Here is a 13,750-nt window from a genome sequence, read left to right on the forward strand (position 1 = left end):
TGAGTCGTATAGGTGTCTCCCCCAGGCCACGCCCCCAGGTGCCGTCTGGCCCAGCCGACCTATCAGTTGTATGGGAACGCTCCAGCACAACCAGTGCCTTCTTGTTGGCAGGGATAAGTGTGTATGGGGATTGTAATGTGTGTATGCGGCTGCAGCTTATCATTCTCCCGACTGTCAATCTCGGACCCGGCGAATTACGCTCCACTTTGCATTGGAATCGATTGTGTTCCATGTGGTGATGGTGCTAGCTCCTCCACAGTCATGAATCAGTGCAGATTTGGCGCCAGTTTTGCTGTCATGAAAGTCCATTAATTCTGCCCCGGCGTCAACACTAAGGGCGGGATTCTCCGTTGCCCGATGCCGATATCATAATCGGCGATCGGGCGGAAAATCCCTTTTTAACGACAGAATTGGGGTGGGTGCCTGTTTTTTGATGCTCCGCCCCCTCCAAAATCCCCATCAGGGAGAAGGGCACAAGCAGTTGGCACGGCCACTGGACGTCACCTGAAAACCCTCCCCTGATGCTCTGCCCTCAATATAGTTCACGACGGTGCGGATCACTTGTGCTCTCAGTTTTCATCAACCTCGTGTGGTGGCTGCGGCTGTGTCCAGCGCTGCCACAGTCGGGGGCGGGGAGCCTTGCCACTGACCGGGGAGGGCTTCGACGACAGCTGGGGGGACTGGGGGAGGGGCGGTGATGGGGGGGTTCCAGGGGGTCACTATTTGGCAGGTTGGGTCTGCGCGCGGCTGGTGCCATGTTGTACGGCGCGACTGCTGCAGGTCACCATTGTGCACATGCGGGGCCACGGACCCGACCATTCTGCGGCCGTTTTTGGCGCGAGAGCCGGGGGGTTTTGCCCGGCGCCGCTGCTAGCCCCTCACCGGTCACGGAATCGGCGAGGGTTTGGCGCTGATTTTGGCATCGTAGAACGCCACAATTCCCACGCCAGCGTAGGCACTTAGCTGCAAAATTGGAGAATCCAGCCCAATGACTCTGTCTACATCTCCCGCTGCCTTGAGGAAGCGGGCAGCGTAATCAAAGACCCATCCCATCTAGGTTATTCTCTCTTCCAACCTCTTCCATCGTGCAGGAGAGACAAGGGTCTGAGAACACACACTAACAGATTCAAAAACAGCTTCTTCTCTGCTGTTACCAGACTCTTGAATGACTCTTATGAACTGAACTGAACTGATCTCTCTATACATCTTCTCTGCTGAGTAGCACAACACTCTGTATGTTCATCCAATGTCTATGTATTTGCATTGTGTATTTATCATATGTCCAATGTTTTTCATGCTTGGAACAATCTGCCTGGACTGTATGCGGAACAATAATTTTCACTGTACCTCAGTACACGTGACAATAAATCCACATTTCAGATCAATGGTGGGGACAGGCACCGACCCCCCCCCCCCCCCCCCCCCCCCCACCACCACCACCATCACGTAGGCATCAGGATGGCCACCTCTCCCAATCTCACCGGCTTCAGAGCACACCCAATTCTAAGACTCTGCACCTCACTCCACCGCCATGCAGGCACAGCCTCCCCCTCAACCATCACGCCCTCCCCAACATAATGGACACCCCTCAATGGGGTTCCCTAGAGGACCTAATCCCCTGGCACCTTGACAGTGCCAATCTGGCAGTGCCAACCTGAGACTGCCAGGTTGGCATTGCCTGGACACTGTGCCAGGGCACTGCCTGGCTAGGTCCCACACCACCCAGGGTCTATACTTACTTCTGAGCCCCCGGTGTGCTCATCATGACTAGTTTCTGTTTTTGGAAACCAGTAGTGGGGGGAACATCTGGCGAACGCTGAAACAATGACGTTAAGCTAATTTGAATATTTAAAACAACTCAAATCCATGTAATAAGGTTCATACCTGCTGGGCTTTATGCCCGTGGCGAACAGGCACAGAAAATCTCTCCCCTTGGCTTTTATCAGACTTCCAAGTTCGTGGTGTCCCTGTGTTCAATGTGTATCTCCATGTTCCCCCTCAGTGAATGTATGATCTATACATTCCTTCCTAAATATGTGCAGAATGAGGGATATCTGATGGACAATGGTATCCGCTCCTGGGTATGGAGGTCACCTAGCACCCCCTTGCAGTAAGTCAATAGATGGCGCTGCAACCACATGTGTTACATGGATTGATGCAGTCACTGTTTTGTATGTTCTGCAGTCCATGTTTGATAAAGTAACTTGGAGGCGCATAGTGGAAGTTCCCTAAGATAGACTTCCATTATCTGACATAATTCTTTCCATTCTACCTGTCATAACCCGCACGAGGACCAGGGGAAACCATTGCCAATCTCCCGGTGGGACTCATGGAGTGCGAGCTTCCCAGGTAGGGGGCAAGGCCACCCAGCTGGAGCTCATTAAACCTACATATAAAGCTGGCCCTAGCAGCGCCCAGACAGTCCCAGCAGGGACTGAATTGGGAGAGAGTTACTGCGTGGGCAAAGTATTGTACATAGTTCAATAAATCCTTGTACCACTAGGGCTGGCTTCCTCAGTCCTTAACCACCACTTCTGTGAATCCTCTCAGTACAGCTAGCAACATATGTAAGAATGGACAGCTGGATAGCAGAGAGGTTGTTGTAGCCCTGGTGCATGACTGACCCAACATAGTGAACTTAGTCTCTTTTGTTACCTTACTATAGTGTGTTTGGTAAAACTACTGTCTGTAACATGCGTTACTCAATCCAGTTGCTGCAGCTTGATGAAGAGGGCTCAAAGTCGTCCAGAGGTATTGAAAGGTTTATTGAGTAACAGAATTTAACAACTGCGTGAGTTCTTACTTTAAGATCAATACCAGTAGAAAGGTTACAACGTTTATATACAGGAGCTATGTCTGACCACACTAGTAGCCCTGAGCTAGATCTATGCTCCTACTCTCGTCACAGTCTAATCACCAAAAGAGGCAGAGAGCCGCTTGCGTCTCCTTTTATACCCGCCAGTGCTGCCCCCAGTGATATTTCAATTTCCCATTAACCCCTTATGTACATACTGTGGTAGTACCAGGTATTGCGGTACCTAAGAGGTGGATGACCATTGGTTAGATCCAGAAGTCTACCATTGGCTATTGTACATAGCTCCGCCCTGAGAGGCGAAGTATAAGAACTGGTGCCGTCCCAGCAGCCTTCACTTTCTGTATCGAAGCTGCTGGGGAAGAGTTCTAGCAGATTAAAGCCTTCAGTTATGAATCACTTTGTCTTGAGAGTAATTGATTGCGCATCAATTTAATCTGCTACAACTTCAGTTGGAAGGATGGATCTCCGTATCAAACCAGAGTGCCTTCAGCTCAACCCCCACGCGGATAACTCTGCTGCTATTTTTAAACATTGGCTGGCGTGCTTTAAGGGCTACCTCGAATCGGCTGCCGACACCCCCACGGAAGGTCAAAAGATGCATCTCCTACGCCCACGGGTCAGCCCTGGGATCTCCCTCTTATCGAGGAGGTGGAGAATTATGCTGCCGCGATCGAGCTGCTAGAAGGACATTATATCCGCCCTGTGAACCAGGTTACGCTCGTCACCTGCTGCCGACTAGGAGGCAAAGCCCCGAGGAAATGTTGGAAGACTTCTACCGGGCGCTGCTGGTGGTGGGCCGAAACTGTGGCTGCCCGCCAGTTTCGGGGAGCGAGCACACGGAACTTTTGATCAGGGATGCTTTGGTGGCAGGTATGACCTCCCCCGATATCTGCCGAAGGCTCCTAGAAAGGGACACTCTGGGACTTACAGAGGCACGGGCCCTGGCAGGGTGCATGGATGTTGCCTATAAAAACGCGCTATCCTTTGCACCCGATCGCGTGGCGGCCCCCTGGCTGCGTGGCACCCCACTGCGGCAGCCCCTCAGACCTTCCCCCTGACCCCGCAAGCCTGTGCGGCGAGACGGCCCGCTAACGCCGCCAGACCCCGCTGTTTCTTCTGCGGGCAGGCGAATTATCCCCGCCCGCACTGCCCGGCCCGCACCGCCACCTGCAAAGGGTGGGGCAAGAAGGGCCACTATGTGGGGGTCTGCCAGGCCCGCGCCATGGCCGCGGTCTCCAGCGACTATCGGCAACCCCCCCTTCAGGCCCCGACCATCCAGCGCTCACTGCCACCCCCCTATCCTAAGGCCACGTGCGACCCGCGGGCACGGCCATTTTGCCCCCCGGACACCACGCTGGACGGGTGGGCGTCACCATTTTGTCCCTCGCCGCCGCCATCTTCTTCATCCCCGGAAACCATGTGCGACCCATGGGTGACGCCACCTTGAATGGGGCCCCAGCACAGCCAACGACACGCTGCCCAACCAGAACGCTCAATTACTTCAGCTGGCCTCGGTGACTCTGGACCAGAGTCGGCCTTGGACCGCTTGCAACAGCTACAACGACGATCTCCATCAACGGCCACGAGACGTCTTGCTTGATTGACTCTGGGAGCACGGAAAGCTTTGTTCACCCCGACATGGTAAGGCGCTGTTCTCTTGTCACCCATCCCGTAAATCAAAGGATCTCCCTGGCCTCCGGGTCACACGCGGTGGAGATAAAGGGGTTCTGCCTAGCGAACCTCACTGTCCAAGGCAGGGAATTCAACAATTTCCACCTGTACGTCCTGCCGCACCTCTGCGCAGCCACTCTCCTTGGGCTGGATTTCCAGTGCCATCTGCAAAGCCTGACCTTTAAATTCGGCGGCCCTATACCCCCCTTACTGTCTGCGGCCTCACGACCCTTAAGGTTGACCTGCCTTCCCTGTTTGCGAACCTCACCCCGGATTGCAAACCCGTCGCCACCAGGAGCAGACGGTACAGTGCCCAGGACCGGACATTTATCAGGTCAGAGGTCCAAAGGCTGCTAAGGGAAGGGGTCATCGAAGCGAGCAACAGCCCCTGGAGAGCTCAGATAGTGGTGGTGAAGACCGGGGAGAAACATAGGATGGTCATTGACTACAGTCAGACCATCAACAGGTTTACGCAGCTGGAGGCGTACCCTCTCCCCCGCATAGCCGACCTGGTGAACAGGCTTGCGCAATATAAGGTTTTCTCCACGGTGGATCTCAAGTCTGCCTACCACCAGCTACCCCTCCGTAATGGTGACCGCCAGTACACTGCCCTCGAAGCAGATGGGAGGCTCTATCACTTTTTAAGAGTTCCCTTCGGTGTCACGAACGGGGTCTCGGTCTTCCAGCGAGAGATGGACCGAATGGTTCCGGTACGGCTTACGCGCAACGTTCCCGTATCTGAATAACGTCACCATCTGCGGCCATGACCAGCAGGACCACGACACCAACCTCCGCAAATTTCTCCAGACCGTGAAAATCCTTAATTTGACATACAATAAGGATAAATGCGTGTTTAGCACCGACCGTCTAGCCATTCTAGGCTACGTAGTGCGAAGTGGAGTCATAGGCCCCGACCCTGAGCGCATGCGCCCCTTCATGGAGTTCCCCCTCCCTCACTGCCCCAAGGCCCTAAAGCACTGCCTCGGGTTCTTCAGCTATTATGCACAGTGGGTCCCCAATTACGCAGACAAAGCCCGACCCCTGATCCAATCCACAACCTTCCCCCTGTTGACGGAGGCCCGCCAGGCCTTCAGCCGCATCAAAGCAGACATTGCAAAAGCCACGATGCGCGCCATCGACGAGTCCCTCCCCTTCCAGGTCGAGAGCGATGCGTCCGGCGTAGTTCTGGCGGCCACCCTCAACCAAGCGGGCAGGCCCGTGGCTTTCTTCTCCCGTACTTTCCATGCTTCCGAAATTCGCCACTCCTCGGTGGAAAAGGAGGCCCAGGCCATAGTAGAAGCTGTGCGACACTGGATGCATTACCTGGCCGACAGGAGATTCACTCTCCTCACGGACCAACGGTCGGTTGCCTTCATGTTCGATAATGCACAGCGGGGCAAGATTAAGAACGACAAGATCTTGCGGTTGAGGATAGAACTCTCCACCTACAATTACGAGATCTTGTACCGTCCGGGGAAGCTGAACGAGCCTCCTGATGCCCTGTCCCGCGGCACATGTGCCACCGCACAAGTGGACCGCCTCCGATCCCTCCACGAGGACCTCTGCCACCCAGGGGTCACTCGTTTTTTTCATTTTATCAAGACCCGCAACCTGCCCTCCTCCATCGAGGAGGTCAGGACAGTCACCAGGGACTGCCAAATCTGCGCGTAGTGCAAACCACACTTCTACCGGCCAGAGAGGGCACACCTGATAAAGGCTTCCCGTCCCTTTGAATGCCTCAATATGGATTTCAAAGGCCCCCTCCCCTCTACTGACTGCAACACTTACTTCCTTAACGTGATTGACGAGTACTCCCGGTTCCCATTCGTCATCCCCTGCCCAGACATGACCACAACCACCGTCATCAAGGCCCTCCAGGGTATCTTTACACTGTTCGGTTTCCCCGCATACATTCACAGTGATAGGGGGTCCTCCTTTATGAGCGACGAACTGCGCCACTTCCTGCTCAGCAAGGGCATCGCCTCGAGCAGGACGACAAGTTACAACCCCCGGGGAAACGGGCAGGTAGAGAGGGAGAACGGAACGGTCTGGAAGACCGTCCTGCTGTTCCTACGGTCCAGGAATCTCCCAGTCTCCCTCTGGCAGGAAGTCCTCCCGGTGGCCCTCCACTCCATCCGGTCACTGCTCTGTACAACCACAAATCAGACACCTCATGAACGTCTCCTTGTTTTCCCCAGGAAGTCCTCCTCCGGGACCTCGCTCCCAACCTGGCTAGCGACACCATCCTTCTTCGGAAACATGTGAGGGTGCACAAGTCGTACCCGTTGGTCGAGAGGGTCCACCTGCTGCACGCCAATCCCCAGTACACCTATGTAGCGTTCCCTGACGGCTGGCAGGACACAGTCTCCCTTCGGGACCTGGCGCCCGCTGGAGCCCCACACGCACCCGAACCATTGCCCCACCCCCACCCTCCCTGCAGCACCTGACTGGAGGGTCAGTACTCCCGCCGCTCCTGCCTAGGCCCGACCACACACTGACGCCCCCTACAGGAGCTTTCCCCCCCTGTCCACCTTTTGCCCCAACAGCGCCGCCTAGGGGTGACGATGCTGCCAGGGAGGACGACATCACGCTCCCGGAGTCGCAACCGTCAGGACCCTCATCAGAATCACCGCCGAAGCCCAGGCGCTCCAGAAGGATGACCAGGCCATCCGATCGACTGATTGCTGCACTATGAACACTTTGTAAATTCCCTCAACATCACGGTACCTCCATACCTGGTCATACCATGCGAAGGGCGACTATTAACGCTGGCCACCACCCCCGCCGGGCTCTTTTTCAACAGGGGGTGAATGTGGTAGTACCAGGTATTGCAGTACCTAAGAGGTGGATGACCATTGGTTAGACACAGGAGTCTACAACATTGGCTGTTGTACATAGCTCCGCCCTGAGAGGCGGAGTATAAGAACCGGTGCCATCCCAGCAGCCTTCACTTTCTGCATCAAAGCTGCTGGGGAAGAGTTCTAGCAGATTAAAGCCTTCAGTTATGAATCACTTCGCCTTGAGAGTAATTGATTGCGCATCACATACCCATGTAAAGATCACTACATCCCCCTTTTTTCTTTTTTTTTTTACATAGTTTCAGTGTTGTTACTAGAATGGAACAAACATAGTTGGTATTGTGTGCAAATGCATTACAGAAATCAATGATTGCATCAGTCCAATGTTCACAGGTTCAGACGGTTGGGTGTGCGAGTTGATCTTCTAAGTGGGCATGGAGACACTGAGGTTTTAATGTCAGTCTGTTCACCAGCTGATGGTGTCAAGTGTTGTCGAGTGAGTGAGTCCTGTATGTTTAACATCAGAAAGACAGGTTCAGGAAGTGGAACCTTTAACAGGTCTCGTCGATTGTGTTTGAACAGCACACCTTTTTCGGACTTTACAATGTATGATCGTGGGGCAGCTTGTCTTAGCACTGTTGCCACATTGGACCATTCTCCACCTGGGTGTCGCAGTCGAACCATGTCATTGACCGCTAATGGTTGCAGTGATTTTGCATGCCGGTCATAGTGCTGTTTTTGTTTGTGACGTTGGTGTGGTATCTTGTCAAGCACTTATGAGTGATCCGGATTGCTGAAGTGTAACGCTGGTAGCGTTGTTCTCACATCTCGATTGAAGAGCATTTGAGCTGGTGATAGCTCTGAGCTCAACGGTGATGATCTGTATGATAATAGAGCCAAGTGTATGTCGGAATTCGAGTCAGTGGTCTTGCTTATGAGTTGTTTGATAATGTGTACACCTTCCTCTACTTTGCCGTTGGATTGGGGAAAGTGTGGACTCGATGTCACGTGTTTAAAGTTGTATTTCTTGGAGAATTCCGTCCACTCTCAGCTCGCAAAGCAAGGACCATTATCGGACATGACTGTTTGTGGAATACCATGCCTCGAGAATGTTTCCTTGCAGGCTTTGATGCCTGATGCGGACGTGAGATCCGGGAGTTTCATTACTTCTGGAAAGTTGGAGTAATAGTCAATGATATGAACATAGTTTTGACCCATGAAGTGAAACAAGTCTATGCCAATTTTGTTCCACGGTGACGTAGCCATCTCATGCTGCTGGAGAGGCTCCTTGCATTGTGCCAGTTGATGTTTTGCTGCAGCTTCTCGTCAGATGCCGGGAAAGTCTCTCTGCACAACTGTGCTTGAGCTTCTACATCGTCAATGGACGCAGGAGGTGAGCTGTCAGTGTCAATGGCTCGGAACAGTGTGTCAGCTATGATGGAGTCCTTCCCAGAAGTGTAGACCAGTGTGAAGTCATACCTCCTCAGCTTCATCATCATGCGTTATAGGCGTGGCGTCATATCATTGAGATTTTTTTCAATTATGTTGACAAGCGATCTATGATCAGTCTCAACTGGGAATGTGGGAAGGCCATACACATAGTGGTGAAATTTTGTTATACCTGTGATCAGCCCCAGGCACTCTTTCTCTATCTGTGCATACCTGCACTCCATGGCGGTCATCGCTCTAGATGCATATGCAACTGGGACCCAGTCCGATTGGTCATCCTGTTGGAGGAGTACCGCACCAATTCCATGTTGACTGGCGTCGGTGGAGACCTTTGTGGGTTTCGTTGGGTCGAAGAATGTCAGAGTTGGAGCTGCCATCAATTGGTGCTTTAGATCCACCCACTCTTCTTAATGGCGTGGAGTTCAGTCAAACTCTCTGTCCTTCCTTATCACGTTTCATAATGCTGACGTCCTTGTTGATAAGTTTGGTATAAACTTGCCTAGGAAGTTAATGAATCCAGGAAACCTGAGCACCGCTTTCTTGTCTCTTGGCTGCTGCATGTTCTGGATTACCGCGATCTTTTCATTATCCGGCCTCAACCCTTGCACTGATATAGTGGGCGTCATTCTCCGACCCCCCGCCGGGTCGGAGAATGGCCGTTGGCCGCCGTGAATCCCGCCCCCGCCGAAGTCTCCGGTACCGGAGATTGGGCGGGATGGGAATCGGGCCGCGCCGGTTGGCGGGACCCCCCGCTCAATTCTCCGGCCCGGATGGGCCGAAGTCCCGCCCAGAAATTGCCTGTCCCGCTGGCGTAAATCAAAGCTGGTATTTACCGGTGGGACCAGGCGGCATGGGCGGGCTCCGGGGTCCTGGGGGGGGCGCGGGGCGATCTGACCCCAGGGGGTGCCCCCACAGTGGCCTGGCCCGCGATCGGGGCCCACCGATCCGCGGGCGGGCCTGTGCCGTGGGGGCACTCTTTCTCTTCCGCCTCCGCCACGGTCTCCACCATGGTGGAGGAGGAAGTGACTCTCCCCACTGCGCATGCGCGGGAAACTGTCGGCGGCTGCTGACGCTCCCGCGCATGCGCCGCATTTCCGCGCCAGCTGGCGGGGCAACAAACGCCATTTCCGCCAGCTGGCGGGACGGAAATCCCTCTGACGTCGGCCTAGCCCCTCAATGTTGGGGCTCGGCCCCCAAAGATGCGGAGCATTCCGCACCTTTGGGCCGGCGGGATGCCTGTCTGATTGGCGCCTTTTTTGGCGCCAGTCGGCAGACATCACGCCGTTGGGGGAGAATTTCGCCCAGTGTCACCCAGGAAGGTCAGAGATGAGCGTGCGAAGGTGCACTTGGATTGGTTCAGTTTCAACCCAAATTGGTGAATTCTTTTGAAAACTTGTCTTAATCGAGCAATGTGGTCTTCTTCAGTCGTTGACCATATGATGATGTCATCGACATATACTTTGACACCTTCAATGCCCTCTGTCATCTGCTCCATGACTCTGTGAAAGATTTTGGATGCGGAGATGATCATGAAAGGCATACGGTTATAGCAGTATCGTTCAAACAGCATGTTGAATGTACACAACAGTCTGCTGGAATCGTCGAGCTACATCTGCCAGAAGCCTTGGGAAGCATCAGGTTTGGTGAATAGGTGAGCATTTGCCATTTCACATGTTATCTCCTCTCGCTTGGGGATGGGGTAGTGTTCCCTGCGAATGTTTTTGTTCAGATCTTTGGAATCTAAATCTGAGGTAACCTGATGGTTTCTTGACACACATCAGTGAGCTGACCCAGTCAGTTGGCTGTGTGACCTTTGATATTATGCCTTGAGGCTCGTTTAGCACAGGGCTAAATCGCTGACTTTGAAAGCAGACCAAGGCAGGCCAGCAGCACGGTTCAATTCCCGTACCAGCCTCCCCGTACAAGCGCCGGAATGTGGCGACTAGGGGCCTTTAAGATCAATACCAGTAGAAAGGTTACAACATTTATATACAGTAGCTATGTCTGACCACACTAGTAGCCCTGAGCTAGATCTATGCTCCTGCTCTCTTCACATTCTAATCACCAAAAGAGGCAGAGAGCCGCTTGCGTCTGCTTTTATACCCGCCAGTGGTGCCACCTAGTGATCTTTCAATTTCCCATTAACCCCTTATGTACATACCCATGTAAAGATCACTACAAGTCAACATAGCATCTCATAGAATGGAGCCCAAACCCAACCATAACACCATTTTAAAATGAGTAAATAACATGAAGGGAGTTTTAATTACAAAAACACAGACTGGGTTAGATCAAGTGGATGGTTAAAGTCTTAATTATCAGGATTCAAACCCAAACCTGCCTCCAACACATCCACTTGTGGCCTTAACTGAGATGGTAAGGCAAATAATGAACCAACTGTATCCAAGGAAATGGTTTGGCACTTTCTTTGAGTCAAATTTAAATGTGAAGATGTTGGCCAGGTTCCAGGGATTGGCAGAAACCCCCTGATTGCCATCCCCTACATCAACAACCTCCCTGGTCAACCACCCCCTCACCGACACTGGGATTCATTCCCCCACACCCACTCCCAGAATCAAAACTTACCTGAGATTGATCTCCCTCTTCCTGCCCCCACAAACCAACCCCCCACTCCCCTCACCCTGATCATCCCCTCCACCCCACCATTCTGCCAAGATCACACAACCCCAGGCTTGGGCCTACTGTGCCCTGAAGCCCCTCCCCTATCTTTGCTCTTCCTGTCAATCAGGCTGACCTCTGGGCAGAGAATCTATTGATGATGTCCTTTGTGTGGTGATATGCCTATGGGCTATATCATAGTTGGAAGATGTGCAACCTCCAACCAGCAGGTGGCGGTACACACACACACCATGCGATCTATAGACCAAGGTCATGTGACCTGTGACTCCTCTATAAAGGGAGACAGATCTGGCCATCTTCAGAAGAAGATTGAGAAGGTGATAAGACATTCATGTGAATGGTCAGTGTCAGGTGCAAGTTCCAGAGGAGTAGTTAGCAGACTCCATGATAACGTGCTCTGTATCAGATTGCTATCTTACCACATGAGACTCAATAAAAGATTCTGGTTTGGCCTAGTCGAAGTGTTTGGTGGATTTCTTCGTAAAGTACAAAAGACCAAACACAACACTTTGTTTGCTGTAGAGCTAAAACTTTACAATGTGTTGGAAAATGCCGACTTCTGGGCTCACTGCATCTGAATGACAACCACCCCACCCACCCCCACTCCGGGGTCAGTCAGATAAGTTCAAACTCCATATGTTTTAAAATCATTACATCCTGAAAATAATCTTTCTGTAGTGCTCAAAATTGTTCTAAATTCGATAAATTTAGCACGTTTAATGAGAAATTACGAAGCGTGGCTCTACATCATTGTATTCTGGTTTTACACAGCTTATTTTGTCCAGCAGAGAGCAGCAATTTGCCCACTGAAGAATTGATCAATTCCAGATGAATTTCACCCACATTCTGAGTCTTGATTCATTTTGTGCTTGCTAATAAAATCAGCTAACAGTTCTGCGGTTAGGAGTGTCTAAAGTTAGACTCCCTGCCCGGCAACAATGCTCCGCCCAGTTTTCTCAACATGTGACGTTTCGTTTAACAGCACTTGCACCACAAACTCTCCCTGTACTTCAACATTTCTGACAGGACGCAACTTGACATTCTCTGATTAATATAACGAGTTACTGAACTGTAGTTTTCTTTCCCCCAACATTCTGGAAGTTGCTGACTTATGCTGTGCTATAGTTCGAGAAAGTTGACATTCGAGAATGACCCCTTGTGCCACACTCAGTTGACCATTTTTCATATTTATGCTTTCATCATGAATGTCAGCACAGCATCTGACTAAATGGGGAAGAATCAGTGCTTCGCCTAATCCTTCCGTCAACTGAAAACCAAACACATTACACCCTTGGCCGTATTGCTGAGTACTCTAACAGCAATGTGAGCCCATTTGCTGCCAGAGCATCCTGGTTGCCAGCTGAACCATTGGGTGAGCTATGGTTCAGATTTGTTCTGGAGGCTCCTCAGACGGATTCTTTCTAGAGTAGCACTGTCATGATACAAATATTTGTGATGTGTGCTTTACATAACAAGAGCAGCAGGCGCATGGAACACCACCGGCGGCACGCTGGCACAGTGAGTAGCACTGCTGCCTGGCAGTGCCAGAGACCGGATTCAATTCCAGTCTTGGGTGACTTGTCTGGGTGGAGATTGCACATTCTCCCCATGTCTGCATGGATTTCCTCCGGGTGTTCCGGTTTCCTACCACAGTCCAAAGATGTGCAGGTTAAGTGGATTGTCCATGCTAAATTGCCACTTAGTGTCCAAAGGTTGGATGGGTTTACTGGAATGGGGCAGGGGTGTGGGCCGAGGTAGGGTGCTCTTTCAGAAGGTTGGTGCAGACTGCATAGGCTGAACTGCCTTCTTCTGCACTGTAGGGTTTCTACGATTCTGCTCCAAGTCACACACCGTCCTGACTTGGAAAACTGTCACCATTCCTTCATCATCATTGGATCAAAATCCTACCTATCAGCACTGCGTGTGTGCCTACACATGGACTGCAATGGGTCAAAAAAGCTACTCACTATGACCTTATCAATATCAATTCGGGGTTGGTTAATAAATGTTGGCTGAGCCAGCAGCATTCAGATTCCAAGAACAAATGTAAGTAAAAATGAAGTGTTTTGATCAGTGTTCTAAGCCATTCATGTAACAATTTGTTTTCCGTAAACCACTGTCATTCAGATTGGGGTCTGTTTATATCTGAATCAGATAAAGGAGTTTCAGGTTATTTCTTAAAAACACAACCAGCGACGCATATCTACTCCAGTGCAGCAGGTGGAGGTAGGAACACCAGAGGGGGACAGACGGTCGAAGGGCAGACCGACCCCAGGAACTATCTGCCATCCAGACAGGTTTCTGGCTTCTGGAACAAACAGTCCCATCAATTGTGGAGATGCAGTCGCAGAGCCAGGGACTACATGAGGAGTTGTCG

Source organism: Scyliorhinus torazame, chromosome 10 (genome assembly GCF_047496885.1).
Source record: "Scyliorhinus torazame isolate Kashiwa2021f chromosome 10, sScyTor2.1, whole genome shotgun sequence".
Taxonomy (NCBI): domain Eukaryota; kingdom Metazoa; phylum Chordata; class Chondrichthyes; order Carcharhiniformes; family Scyliorhinidae; genus Scyliorhinus; species Scyliorhinus torazame.